The sequence below is a fragment of the Rhea pennata genome, chromosome 11 (genome assembly GCF_028389875.1).
Source record: "Rhea pennata isolate bPtePen1 chromosome 11, bPtePen1.pri, whole genome shotgun sequence".
NCBI classification, from domain to species: domain Eukaryota; kingdom Metazoa; phylum Chordata; class Aves; order Rheiformes; family Rheidae; genus Rhea; species Rhea pennata.
Genome location: NC_084673.1, coordinates 30,001 through 44,750, shown reverse-complemented (window position 1 = coordinate 44,750; position 14,750 = coordinate 30,001). Strand labels below are relative to the sequence as shown.

The following is a 14,750-nucleotide window of genomic DNA, read 5'->3' as shown; positions in this document are numbered from 1 at the left end:
CTTTGCCATGAGGACGATGCCCGGGGGGCGGGGGTTACGCGTTGCGCCAGGGGCCGGCAGCCGGCGGCCGAGCCCCTTGCGCTTCGGAGCGCCTGCGGTTCCCGGGGAACTCGGTGCCATTGACGGGGCCGTGGGGAATCGCCCTTGCGTGGCCTGGACCCTCGGGACTCTGGGCGGGGGGTGATCCCCATCGTGGTGGGGGCAGCCAGGGCCCCTCCAGGGCCACTGCGTGAGGGTGCCGGGCTGCTCCCTGCGTGCCTGGAGCTGGGAGCGCCCGTGGGGAGGGGGAGAGCCTGCGGGCGCCGTGCCGTCAGCCGTGCTGAGCCCTGTGAGGTGCCTGATGGTGTGCCCCCGAGGCCCTTTGTTTGTGTTTTGGTTTGCCCCAGAGCCCCGCGTTTGCCCTCTGGTACCCTCAGGAGCCTTCAGTTCACGGTTTGGGCTGCCCCCAAGGCCCCCGTGTGCCTCGGGGCCCTGCGTTTGCTTTGCGGCCCGCGCCACAGTTCTCCGTTTAGCTTTGTCGTCTGCCGCAGAGTTTTGCGGGTGTGCCCCAGGGCCCTCCTTTTGGCTTTTGATGCTGCCAGAATTGTATATTATAATGCAATGACAGAGCAAACAGAACATACACATATATATATAAAACGTGTGTACATATATATATATATACACACATACACACAAAACACGTTTGTTGCACCCACAGCTCCCGCTTTGTTCCTTTGTGTCCTGAATTCCCCTTTTAGCTCCCTATGTGCCCCAGGGCTCTCCCTTGAGCTTTTGAGAAGCTGCTCTCAGGAGTCTGGGGGGCCTCTGGTGCCCTGGCAGTCCCAGCTGTCCCTGATGGCCTGCAGCTCTGGGCACTGTGGCTGTGAGAAGTCCCAGGTGGCGCCTGTTGGGTGGATTGCAAGGGCAGGAAATGGGTACATGCTGTGCACGGAGTCTGCCTTTGGTATAACTTCATGTCAGGGTTGGTCCAGGACAATGGAGCTGCTGCCACACACTGCCTGCTGGGACCAGAATGTTGGCTGCAACACAGAGCTGAGCAGGGCTGAGGGAAGTCTGGTCTATGGCTTGTGTATGTGCTGGGGGGTCTTAGTGGATGGGAGTGTCCTGGGCAATTCAGCACAACTGAAGCGGACCATGCCGGGGCAAACTGTACTGGGGCTGGGAGTCGCCATGTATTGGGACAGTGGGGGGCAAGGACAGGGTGGGGAAGAGTGGTGCATCAGGGTCATGGAGGGTGGGGAGGAAGGCAGTGCACTGGGGCTGGAGGGGGAAAGATGAATGGATTGCATCAGGGTTGTGGTGGGGTTTATTGCGCATCAGATTAGTGGGGGGAGGGGGTCAGGGGCAGATTGGGGCTGTTTCCTGCAGGGATAGAAGGGATCCGAGGAGAAGCACTGGGGAGGGTCACGTGGGCATGGGCAGTGTGGGAACTGACCCGGGGCTGCTCCAGAGGGTGTCGGGGAGCCCCGGACCCGTGCTGGAGATTGTGGGGCTGCAGCGTGGCCTGTGTGTCGGTTTCCGGCCCTCGAGTGTGAGGGGGGAGGAGAGACAGGGCTGGCCAGAAATTGCCGCAGGGTCAAAGGTCACCCAGCGCTGCAGGCCGGCCCCCACCCCCCACCCCCGCCCGGCATGCCGGAAACAGCAGTCTTCTGGCACTGGGCTTCCGGCAGGCCATGTTGTTTTGCGCTGCACGCAGACAGCAGTAAACTTCCGGCACTGCACTTCCAGCTGTTGTTTTGCGCGGCATGGCGGCAGCAATAGGCTTAGGGCACCGGGTTCCGGATTTTTTTTTTCGCTCTATGCCGGGAGCACTACTCCACCAGTATCTGACTTCCCTTCGGCCATTTCAGGCTGCTGCGGATGCCGGGAGCTCTAATCTTCCTGTTGGCCATATTGTTTTCCGCTGCATGCTGGTAGTTGTAGTCTTCCGGTACAGGCTTTCCAGGAATTCATTTTATCCTGCCGTGCATGCCAGGAACTGTAGTCTCCTTGCACCGGGTTTCCGGAAGCCTATTTTCATATGCTGTGCATGGTAGGAGGTGTAGTCTTCCAGTACTGGGCTTTTGGGAGGCCATTTTTGTCTGCAGCGCATGCTAGGAGTTGTAGTCTTCTTACTGGAACGCTGCTGTGGAAACCCTGCAAGACTCACGGACAAGGGAGAGAGGTTATTGTAACACAGTAATGTGAAGGACGAACAGTTCCAGCCGAATAACATTAAGTAAACCACAACCCTTTGAACAACGCGATGAGTTGGCAAAACAAAAACATCAGAATAACCCAGTAATCTAAGATCATTAGTACTTATTAACATATTAAATTACACTCCCCTAAATCAATGAGATCAGAATGACATAATAATGACATAATAATCATGTTACTGCCTTTTGAGCTTCTTGTGCTAATTAATAGGAATGTTAAAGCGCAAGCATGGAGTTAATACATGATGTGATAAAATTGTAACCGATAGAAAAAAATGTGTAAAGTACTCCCTGAAAAGTGTAGGTGTGCTAGCTTTGTGGATCTACCACTTAGCACCTATCTCTGCACAGAAATATAATAAACAAATATCTCAACGTTGTGTGTCTATTGGTTCCTTGCACACCAGACAAAGAAGGATTAAGGGCTCCACCCCACTTTAGCAGCCTGCTTCTCTGCTTTGGCCTGCTCCTTTGGCCTTTTATTTTCCATCTGCTGGCCTCTGTTGGCCTTCTAAACCCCTTAGCGCCCCTCTTGTGCACTTTGCACTATTCTTGCAGCCCTCTTTGTGCCTCACAGCTGTCTTTTGCCCCTCCCGTCTTTTTACCTCCCCTCTACTCCCTTCAGAGTGCCTCTGCAGGCCTTTATCCTGCCCAACAGCACTCCTTTGGTCCTCCAGACCTCTGTGTGATACTCCTTTCTTCTGGCCCTGAGCTCTCTTCTGGCCCTATACACCCATTAGCACCCCTGCAGTCTCCTCAGAATCCCCCAAGGGATCTTCTTCCTGACCTAGAGCTTTCTGGTTGCCAGTCCAGTCCCTTTAGCAGCCTGCTGCTCTGCTTTGGTGTGCTCCTCTGGCCTTTTATTTTCCATCTCCTGAGCTCTGTTGGCCCTCTAGACCCCTTAGCTCTGCTCTTGTGCACTCTGGACTATTCTTTCAGCCTTCGGCATGCCCCAGAGCTGTCTTCTGGCCTCCCTGCCCAGAGACTTTAGGAACACTCTAGTCTCCTCAGAATGCCTCCAGCTATCTTCTTTCTTCTCCAGAGTCATCTTTCCCTCTTGGAGTCCCCTTAGAAATCCTGTAGTGCACTCCAGACTACTTTTTAGCTTTCTTTCTGCCCCAGAGGTTTGTCTTGGCACCCTGTAAACCCATTAGCCCCCCTCTTGTCCCTTTAGAATCCCACAGGTGCCCTCCTTCTTGCCCTGTAGCCCTCAGTTGGTGCTCCAGCCCCTTTAGTAGCCTACTGCCCTGGTTAAGCCTTCTATTTTCCACCTGCTGACCTCTGTTGGCCTTCCAGACTCCTTAGCCCCCCTCTTGTGCACTCTGGACTATTCTTACAGCCTTCCTTGTACCCCACAGCTGTCTTTTCCTCCTCCAGCCTCTCTAGCACACCTTGACTCCCCTCAGAGCCCCTCTGAAGGCCTTTATTCCAACTCAGAGCACTCCTTTGGTCCTGTAGACCCCTGTGTGACACTGCTGTGCTCTGGACCACTCTTTTGGCCTCTGTGGTGCCCGAGAGCCTTCTTTTGGCCCTTTAGAGCCCCAAGGACCCCTCTTGTGCTCTCTGGACACCTCTTTTGGACAGGATGGGGCTCAAGAGCAGTCTTCTGCCTTTCTGGACTCCTTCAGGACCACCTAGTCTTCTCAGAACCCCTCCAGATTCCTTCCTTGTTCCTTGTCTTTGTTTTGGCCCTCTGGATGCCTTAGGGTCTCTATAGAGCACTCTGGATTATTCTTTCAGCCTTTCTTTTGCCCCAGAGCTCTCTTCTGGTACTCTACACCCGTTAGCACCTTGCAGTCCCCTCAGAATCCCCCAGGAGCCCCCCGGTTGCCAGTCCAGCCCCTTTACTAGCCTGCTGCTCTGGTTTAGCAACCTCTTTTGTCCTTTTATTTTACATCTGCAGACCTCTGTTGGCCCTCTAGACCCCTTAGCATCCTTCTAGTGTACTCTGGATTACCCTTTCAGCCTTCTGTGTGCCACAGAGTTCTCCCCCACCCCAACGCTTTGGAACTCTCTAGTCTCCTCAGAACTCCTCTAGCTATCTTCCCTGTTCCCTAGAGTAATTCTTTTTGCCATGTAGATTGCTTAGCACTCCTAGTTTCCTCTGGATGTCTTAGCCTTCCCTGTGGTCTTGATGCGTCTTCTGGCCCTCTGGAATCCCATTAGAAAGCATGTAATTTTCTGGTAGCCCATGCAGGTTTCTTCTTTATTCTCTAGAGTCATTTGTTTGGCTATGTAGGCCCCTTTTGAACCATTGTAGTACACTTTAGACTAGTTGCTTCCCTTCATTGTTTGCCAGAGCTGCTGTCTGGCCCTCCCCCTCCCTGGATCCTGCAGTCCCCTCAGAATCCATCTTGAGTGCTCCTGCTGTCCTAGAGCCCTCTTAGCATTCCAGCTCCTTTAGCAGCCTACCGCTCTGCTTTAGCCTCCTCTTTCAGCCTTTTGTTTCCCACCCACAGACCTGTGTTGTCTGCCTAGACTCCCCCTTAGCACCATGCTACTCCCCTGGAAACCCTTCAAAAAACTCTTCCCTTTAAAGGCCCTTTTCATGCCCCAGAGCTGTCTTCTGGCCCTCAAAGTTGCTTAAAACCCCTCCAGTTGTTCAAATGGCCTCCTGAGGCCTTTGGCCCTATACATCTCATAGAACCTCTCCTGTCCCCTTAGAATACCTCTAGAAGTCTCTCTTGTTAGTAAATTCTTAACTTTTGGGCATCTAGTCCCATTATGAGCTGTCTGCTCTGCTCTGAACGCTTCCTGGGATGCTTACTGTGCTCCAGAGATTCTCTCTGGCCCTCTAGCCACCTTAGGAACTGTCTAGTCTCCTCAGTAGCCCTCCAGCTATCTTCCTTGTGCCCCAGAGTCATTTTTTAGCCATGCAGGTCTGTTAGGACCTCTCTAGTGCATTGTGGAGTCTTTTGGCCTTCCATCCTCCCTAAAGCTGTCTTTTGGCAGTCTAGCTTCTTTAGGATTTCTGCAGTGTTCTCCAAACTGTTTCTGAGGCTGCCTGAGCCTCTTTTTTTTCCTCTGAACCCTTTGGGTGGCCTTGGTTGGACTTTTTTTGGTGTTTTTTAGTTGTTCTCTAGTATCTATAAGAGATGTCTAATGTGCTCTGGATTCTTCTTCAGAGCTTCACTGTGCCACATGCACCTCTGCTGGCCCTGCAGAGCCCTTAGGAATCCCTTTATTTTAGTCTGGACTATTATTTCAGCCTTCTTTTTGTGTCCAAGCTATGTTTTGGCCTTTTCACCCTTGTAGGACTGCTCTAGTCCCTTTAGAACCTCATTTTGAAGCCTTTGTTGTGCCCCAAAGTGCTGTGTTGGTTCTGCAGCCGTCTTAGTACCTTTCTTGTCTTCTGTGAGTCCTCCACTTTGAGATACAGAGCTAGTATTCCCCTGGGGACCTACCTATTCCACCTAGCAACTGCATTTTCTTAATTACTCTAGGTACTACACAGGAAACACCCCTCTTGGGAAGCAGTCACCTTACAGAAGCAGGCTTGTTCCAAGAGTTTATTTTGGTATCTCGGTTTGCCCTATAGGAAATGTTGTCCTGCCCGAAGAGCTGAATTGTATGCAGGTCTGAACCAATCGACTGCGATATAATATTCCCTTTAAAGGTTATGTGGAATGTTGTCGTTTTCTTTCAAAGCATAAGCAGAACTGGTTTCTAGTTTTGAATGCAAAGGGTCATGCTAGTTAGAGTAAAAAGAAGTTTAACAACATACCTCCTGGTATCATGGAAACAATAGATGAAGTCGCAGTAGCAGAGTAGATAACTCTTTTCATCAAAAAGGTCTGTTGAGCCTTTTTGTAGTTCACATTCTGAGCAGAGGAGAAAGACCTACTTCTGCCCAGCCCTATGTATTTATAGCTTCCACTGCTTTGCTCCTCCCCTTCCAAGTGCTTGTGGGTAGGGCAGTGGGCAGGCCTAGAGTTACATAAAGGCAGGCTCTCAGCCAAGGGAGATCATTCTGGCTTTACTCTCTCATGGGAGTGATGCTCTGGAATTGCCTTAAAATAACAAATGCTGTAAATAACAGCATTTGAGGAAATAAAACTGCCTGCAAAAATTTATTGCTGCATTTAGAATAGCAAGGGTCATGCCTTAATGTAAGAGCAGTGGGACGGCTGAATGCAGAGACGGAAGTACGACAGAAAACCACTCGTATCCTGCATTTTTTCTCTCCGGTCGGTATTTCGTCCATTTACCGTCCGGTCGGTATGGCGTGTTCAGCGGTGGAAAAGGACTTCCAGGTCTCCAGGTATATCTTCTATTAAGTGTCATTATTGAGTTCTGGCGTTTCTGTGTTTATTGTGGAAGGGTCCTGACTTCATCACTGGGTTCTTCCCAGATGATGAGACCTGAGAAATTATTTGCTCCTCTTTTGGACTGCAGACAAAAGGAGACAGCAGAGGTTCTTAAAAAACATTTTCTCCTTCTTTCACAGCCTAGGTGGTGGTGTGTTGTGTAGCATCTCCAGTAATTCAGATGTATGTGAGCTGTTGCTCTCATTAGCTAGCCTGACGGCTTACTTGCTGGATGTTGTGCTGCTCCTCAGAAATATTGTCAGCCCTGTCAGGGAGATACTGTTTCACATTTTTGTAGTATATAGACTTGTAGAAGAGTGTAGACTTTATATGAAGAGAGAAGGAAGCACCCTCCTTCCCTGCCACTGCAGTATGATGAGAAATGTAGTCATGTCATTGGAAACAGAATCCCAGCATAAGTAAGCATATGTGCTTCAAGAGCTCAAAAATATAGCTAATCAGCTCCCCTCTTTTCCTGCCCAAGCATTAGCGCTGAGCAGGAAGAAACTGCTGGAATTCCCTGGGTGAGCAGCAAGCAATTTGCAGCATTGCCTTCCAGTTCCTTTCTTATATTTGTGCCACTGAACGCACTGCTGCATACTGTTTTGTGGCTGTGCTTCTGACCTTTTGGCTTTAGGGGCTGCCCACTTTGTTTTTTCAGATATCGTGTGGCCCTTCCAAGAAATGGCTGAGGATTCCTGGTGAGGCAGAACAGGTGATCGTACCGGTGTTTCAGTTGTTCTAGAGCTGGTCAGCACTGCCTGGCAGCGTAGTAAGTTTGTTGCGTTGGTTTTCCAGGTACCGTTGACATCACTGCAGAGAAGTTGCGGGAGCTTGGAATCGGCGTGGCACAGGTGAGCAGCACACACACAGCGCTTTGGCGGAAGGCGCTCTTGCGGACGAGGCCGGAGCCAGCTGGCACGGGAGTGACTGCTCGTGTTCCAATTTGGCAGGTGATGAAGGTGAATGTGGTGACCGAAGGAAGATCAGAGAGCGTGTGGCTGTCATTGCAGATGTCTCTTCAGTAGAGATAGTGACCCTGAGAACTCTAAAAGCTAAGTTGAGGGGAGAAGAGTGTTGGAGTGTCTTGGCTGCGTGTGTATGCCCGCTGATGTTCAGTGCAGTGTGGAGGGCTCTTCTGGTGAGTGCTGTGTGTGAGGCAGGTGCAGTGGAGGGTGGATGGGAGGAAGCGAGAGTGAGCTAGTCGGGGCAGCTCCAGCCTGTGTCTATGTTCGTGTGTAGTTTGTGTTGTGTGTTTTAGCTCTGCTACCTTTTGTTCAGGTCTTGATGTCACTTTTGTCCTTTGCGCTCAAGGAGCATGGTCCACACTGTGCAGCAATAGCATGGTAGGCATCCATTGTCTTTTGCCTGGCGTGACTATTCGGCATCATGGTGACAGATTGCCTCTCATTCCATGTGGCCAGCTAAAAGGGGCGGTCTGTCACTCCAGCTTTGCGTCGTAGCCGTTTGCGGCCAGTCATCTTTGCCATCGTCAAGGCATCATCGACCACTCTTGTTTTGCGTCTTTGTGGCGTCCTTTCAGGGTTTTCTTCCCTGCATCATCGCCGCATCGAATCTTTCTCGCCGACCTTTCTTGCATCGATCTTTCCGGCTTTGCCAGAGTTCTTGCCATCAGAAGTCGTGGCACTTGGTTCTTTACTGGTCTTGTGCAGAGCATCAGAGCTGTGCGGTCGTGATGTTGTAGAGCTTTCTAGCCCACAGCATCTTATGTGTGGGAGTAGTTCTTTTTGTGTAGGGCTTTCCTGCGTGTTTGTGTCTAATGTTTCTTATCTGTCTGTTTAGTGCTGGAGCTGCCTTGCCTGTGGGTGTTAGCAATGGTAGTGTGTAGAGCGTGTCAGTGATGGACCGGAGCGGCAATCGATCGGCCTCCTTGCGCTCTGCTTTGATTTTTTGCAGATATGCAGCGGCTTTCCTGGCGGGCTGAAGAGAGATGGAGGAAGAAAGGGTTGTGCTATAAGAAGATGAGCTAGAGTTGTTTTTGGAAGGAGAGCGGTGTGGTCAACGGTCCCCTTGTTAACTTTTGCTTTGTGCTTGTAGGTGTGGAACAATGTGCAGTGAGGGTCCCTCTCACCAGGCAGGAGCGTGGTGAGGCAAGCGTCAATCCGAGAGAGGAAGCGGCACCTAGTATAGAGCCGTCGTCTTGTCGGCGCCGTCCCCGTTGCCCACTGCTGTTCTGATTTTACAGGTGTGTGGCACGCCTCGGCACGGCAACCCGTAGGCTGGCGGTCAGGATGGGCAAGCACAGCAGGTAAGTGTTATAGTGAGGTATGGTTACAGATGGGGTGTGGTTTTTGGCATCACCTCCAGGTCTAGTCTTTTCTCTGGTTTTGCAGGAAGTTGTGGAGAGGAGAATGTGAGCGGCAACAAGAAGGCTGAGCAGGTGAGAGGGGGCACTTGTCAGCTGGAGTTCCCCTGTCCTGTCGGGTAATGCCAGGCTGCTGGTCAGTAATTTATTCTTTTCTTTTCGAGGTACTGTGTGGGCTTTTCCCAGGAATGTTTCAGTGTTTGAGGTTAGGTAGAATGGGTGAGTATAACGGTGTGACAGTTCTAGAGCTAAGTCGATGCTGCCTAGCAGAAGAGTACTTTTGTTGTCTTGTTTTTTCCAGGTGCCATGGGTGTTCTCGCAGCCACTATGGAGCGTGGAATTGGTGTGGTGCAGGTGAGCAGAGCAATTATAACGATTTTGGGGAGGGTGCTGTTACAGAAGAGACCGGAGCCAACCGGCACAGCGGTGACCGCTCGTGCTCCAGTTTGGCAAGCGACGAAGGCGAACGTGGTGACTGAAGGAAGATCAGAGAGGATGCAGTCGTTGTCGAGGATGACTCCTGAGGACAGATGGTGACTTGCAGTACTCCAAAAACTAAATTGAGGGCAGAGAGTGCATGTGGGGTGTGTATGTGCACACTGACATTCAGCATAGTGTGGAGGATTCTTCTGGCGATTCCTGTGCGAGGCAAGTGCAGCAGAGGGTGTATGGGAGAAAGCGAGGGTGTGCTAGGCAGGGCAGCTGCAGCTTGTGTCTGTGTAGTGTGTTGTGTGTAGCTGTGATACTTTTTTTTTCTCAGGTCTTGATGTCACTGTTGTTCTTTGTGCTCAAGGAGCACAGCCCATACTGTGCAGCAGTAGAGCGATAGGCATCTATTGTCCTTTGCCTGGCGTGACTCATCGGCATCCTGCCAAGGGATCCTGTCTCATTCTGTGTGGCCAGCTAGAAGGGGCGGTCCGTCGCTCCGGCTTTGCATCCCGGTCATTTGTGGCCAATCATTTCCGCGGTCGTCATCCAGGCCTTGTCAGCTCTCGTCTTCTGGGACCGCTCTTGTTTTGCATCTTACTGGCACCCTTTCAGGGTTCTCTTCCCTGTACAGCCACAGCCTGGGGTCTTCCGTGGCTGGCTGCTTTGGCATCAACTCTCCTGCCTTTGTCGGCACCTTTGCATCATGGACGCTGGTATTTGACTCTTTTGTGGACTTGTCCAGAGCATCAGAGCTGCACAGCTGTGGCATTGTAGGACTTTCTGGCTAGCAAAGTTGTGTGTTTGTGTGTGTGTTTCTTTTTGTGTAGGACTCTGCTTTGTGTTTGTGTCTGTCCGTTTGGGGCTGGAGCTGCCTTGCCTGTGGGTGTTAGGAACGGTAGGATGTAGAGTGTGGCAGGGATGGCTCAGAACATTGATCCGCCAGCCTGTGTGCTCCCCTTTATGCTGTTTTGCAGATGTGCTGCAGCAGCCCATGTGCCCAAGGGAGATGAAGGAAGTGAGAGGCATCTCCACTCTTAGGTTCAGGTGCAGAGCAGCATTCCCAGTAGGCTGAAGGGAGATGGAGGAAGAAAGGGGCATGGTCTTAGAAGGTGATCTAGGGGTTTGTTGTTGGAAATGGGGTGGTGTTGTGCTACGGTTCCTGGATCAATTCTTGCTTTGTACTTGTAGATGAGGAGCAATGCGGAGGCCAGATTACTCACACCCAGGCAGAATACAGCAAGGTGAGCGTCGGTCCCAGAGATGAAGCGGAGGCTATATAGGGCTGTTGTCCTGTTGGCACCATCCGTGTCGCACACCGCCGTTCTCGTTTTACAGACGGGCCTCGGCACTGTGACCGTAGCATGGCGGTCAGCAGGGGTTATAGGAGCAGGTAAAGGTGTGGGAGCAAATGCTTGATGCAGGTGGGCTGTGGTCTTGCACACATCACCTCAGTGCATGATTGCTCTGTGCTTGCAGGTTTTGCAGAAAGCTGTGGAAAGAAGTTGAGTGCTGGCAAGAGCCTGAGCAGGTGAGAGCATATCTTGTTTGTGTCAGAATGTTATTGTGTGGTGAGCGGTGTTGGGCTGCCCCTCGATGATGTCTCTTGCTCTGCTTTTTTGCAGGTACCGTGCAGGCCTTTCCGAGGCACGCCTGCGGATCGCAGGGAAGCAGCTCGGTGTCTGGCATCACGGGGCTGGCGAGCGCTGTCTGGGTGAGGAGCAATTTTGTTTTTTTGTTTCTTCCAGACGCTGCGGGTGGCCCACCCAGCCGCAGTGTTGGAGTTTGGAAGTGTTGTAGTGAAGGTGAGCAGAGCATCTGTGGTGCTTTGGGGGAGGGTGTTGTTGGGGATGAGGTAGGAGCTGACTGGCACAGGGGTGACAGTTTGTGCTGTGGTTTGGCAGGTGCTGGAGGCAAACGCGGTGATCGAAGGAAGACCGGAGAGGATGTGGCTGCCGTTGCGGGTGCCTCCTGAGGACAGATGGTGACCCACGGACTCCGCACTCTAAAAGGTAAGCTGAAGGGCAAAGGGTGTTGGGGTGTGTTGGCTCAGTGTGTGTGTGTGTGTGTGCGTGTGCACGTGTGCTGACATTCATTGTAGTGTGGAGGGCTCCTCAGGAGGAGTGCTGTGTGTGAGGTAGAGATGGTGGGGTGTGTGTGGCAGAAAGCGAGGGGGTGCTAGGCAGGGCAGCTCCGGGGTGTAGTCTGTGTTCTTGTGTAGTCTGTGTTGTGTGTTGTGGCTGTGTTCTGTTTTGCTGAGGTCTTGATGTCGCTCTTGTTCTTTGTGCTCAGGGAGCACAGCCCACACTGTGTAAGAGTAGCGTGGCAGGCATCTGTTGTCCTTTGCCTGGCACGAGTCATTGGCATTGTGCCAAGGGAATCTCGTCTCATTCCGTGCGGCCTACCAAAAGGGGCGGTCCGTCGCTCCGGCTTCGCGTCACGGCCGATCGGGCCGCGGTCGCGGCCTCGCCGGCCGCTCCTCTTCCGAGGCCGCTCTCGTTCCGCGTCTTTGCGGCGCCCTTTCAGGGTTCTCTTCCCTGCGTTGTCCCGGGCTCGGGTCTTTCTCGCGAGCCTCCTCTTCCTCGGCGTTCCCGGCTTTGCCGGCTCCTTCCCATCGCGAGCGGTGGCCTTTCCCCCTCTTTTCTGGACTCGTCCAGAGCATCTGAGCTGCACAACTGTAGTGTCATAGGTCTTACTGGCTGGCAGCATTGTCTTCGCTGCCCTTTATCTATGCTAGGGTGCGTGTTTGTGTCTGTATGTACGTCCGTGTCTTTGTTTGGAGCTGCCTTGCCTGTGGATGTAGTTATGGTAGTGGGTAGAATATAGTAATGTAGCTATCCTAGTTATTGGGGGGGGTTAATAAGAGGTAGAGGTATTTATTTATTTACTTATTAGTTAGAATTTCCAGTTTGGGGGGCTTTGTGGTCATTCCAATGCAATGTTACGTTTAAGAAGAATAGTAGCAGATAGTTATGTTAGCTAAGGGGATGGATGGCTGTAGTGAGTGTGAATGGGCAGTTGTTTGGTAGTTGGATGGGTCTAATGTTGTATGCTTTTCTTTTTGCCTCTAGGTTGTAGTTAGCATTCTGAATTATTATTATTATTTTTTTTTAAAAAAAAAAAAGAACAGCTGGGGGATTTTTTTTCCCCCCAGCTGGGTTTTTTTTCCCCTGGTCCCGGCCACTCTGCGAGGCCACTATTGTTGCCCATGTTGATGCGGAGCTTTGCCTTGGGACTGGGGTTTTCTAGGATTTTTTTTTTCCTTCTTGGTAACCCTGTTACTGAGAGCTACCTAAAATAGGAGGTGATTGCCTGTTACTGCAGGAAGGTAGCGTACGTGCCGGGTGACGCGAGTAGTAGCTGTGAGATTATAGAGATGGATGGCAAGGAGTATGTGGAGCCGCTCTAGAATGTGGAGTTGCTTGTTGAGGTTTTTCTATTGTGATGATTGAAGGCCAAGATACCTTGTTGCGATAAAGAGATTGTTGACTGGCTTTGAGCAATAAAGACAAAGACGGTTGTGTGTGTCTCTATTTCAAATAAAGACAGTTTTGTTTGTTTGTGTCCTCTTAATTAAATTACATTCATCCCCTTGGCTTTCAGCCAGACTGAAATTGTCCTTTTTTAGAAGGAAGTCATAGATTGCTGCTTGCCAGGCTATAACTGCTGTTTCTTTTGCTCCATTTATTCTTTCATCTTTGCTTTGTTTCTCTCTTTCTCTACTCTGTGCACTTTAAATCTGTCTGTACTTTTGTTTACCTCTTTGCTCTTTTTTTTTTTTTTTTTGCTTTATTCAGTATTCTGTCGGCTGGGTTGTACGCTTTGCTCTGTCATCTCTGTTCTTTGCTCTGTAGTGTTTGCTTTCTGCTTTATTCTTTCTCTCTAGGCTGTCTTCTTTATTGCTAGACTACTGCTTGGGAGTCAGCTTTCTTCTCCCTGTAGTTATCTGTTTTAATTTGCATATGTCATGCCTTCCCTAGCAGAGGGAGGATACTAGCTCGGAGCAAATAATATTTTTTTTAAATTATGATACTTCTTTTTAAATTAATTTTTAAAAATTAATTATTTGCTCCAAGCTAGTATCCTCCCTCTGCTAGGGAAGGCATGACATATGCAAATAAATAAATAAAATTAATTAATTTATTTATTTCCCCCCTGCCCCTTTTTATTTCCCTTCTGTCCCACTCCCCTCCTCCCTCTCTCTCATTTTGCATTCAGCATCCAGCAACCGTATACAGCACAGTCAAGCACCCCAACCACCCAACAGCAGCAGCAGAAATCACAGCACAGAGCATGCAGCACAGCCAACCAGCCCAGAGGAGGAGGCAACCAGGCACCACAGCTCACAGCACAGGGACACAGCAAGGAACCACACACCACAGCCAGCAACATTAGCACAGCCAGCAGCAAGACACCACAAGGACAGCCACAGCACCAGGGGTTAGGGGTCAGGTCACAGCTAGGGGCTAGGCCTAGGGGCCAGGGGTTACAGCCAGGGTCAGGCTTAGCAGTCACAGTTAGGGGTCAGGGTTGGGGGTTAGGGGCTAGGGGTCAGGTTCAAGACTTAGGGTCAGGGAGTCAGGCTCAAGGGGTCAGAGGTCACGGTCCAGGCTAGGGGCTAAGGGCTAGGGTTAAGGGGTCAAAGGTCAGGGTTCAAGGGTCAAAGGTCAGGGTTCACATGCCCATAGGTCAGATGCCAAAGGTCAGGGGGTCAAGGGTCAGAGGTCAGGGTTCACAGGGCCAAGGTCAGAGGTCAAGGGTCAGGGGGTCAGAGGTCAAGGGTCGGAGGTCAAAGGTCAGGGGTCAAAGGTCAGGGGGTCGGGGGTCAAGGGTCAGAGGTCGAAGGTCAGGGGTCAAAGGTCATGGGGGACAAGGGCCAGAGGTCGAAGGTCAGGGGCAAGGGTCAGAGGTCGAAGGTCAGGGGTCGAAGGTCGGGGGTCAAGGGTCAGAGGTCAGGGGTCAAGGGTCAGAGGTCGAAGGTCGGGGGGTCAAAGGTCAGGGGTCAAAGGTCGGGGGTCAAGGGTCAGAGGTCGAAGGTCAGGGGTCAAAGGTCATGGAGGACAAGGGCCAGAGGTCGAAGGTCATGGGCAAGGGTCAGAGGTCGGAGGTCAGAGGTCGGGGGTCAAGGGTCAGGGGTCAAGGGTCAGAGGTCAAAGGTCGGGGGTCAAAGGTCAGGGGGTCAAATGTCAGGGGTCGGGGTCAAGGGTCAGAGGTCGAAAGTCAGGGGTCAAAGGTCAAAGGTCATGGGGGTCAAGGGTCAGAGGTCGAAGGTCAGAGGTCAAGGGTCGGAGGTCGAAGGTCAGGGGTCAAAGGTCAGGGGTCGGGGTCAAGGGTCAGAAGTCGAAGGTCAGGGGTCAAAGGTCAAAGGTCGTGGGGGTTAAGGGTCAGAGGTCGAATGTCAGGGGTTGGGGGTCAAGGGTCGGGGGTCAGAGGTCGAAGGTCGGGGCAAAGGTCAGAGGTCGGGGGTCAAGGGTTAGAAGACAGGGGTCA

The 14,750-nt window shown here is 51.6% G+C and overlaps 1 long non-coding RNA gene across 1 annotated transcript; it reads left to right on the top strand.

Moving 5' to 3' along the window:
• The first annotated feature begins 7,166 nt into the window (after positions 1–7,166).
• Positions 7,167–8,459, top strand: LOC134145397 (uncharacterized). Its single transcript, XR_009959598.1, has 3 exons — positions 7,167–7,223; positions 7,307–7,362; positions 8,312–8,459. It is a non-coding gene; the product is annotated as an uncharacterized LOC134145397 (long non-coding RNA).
• The last annotated feature ends 6,291 nt before the right edge of the window (positions 8,460–14,750 follow it).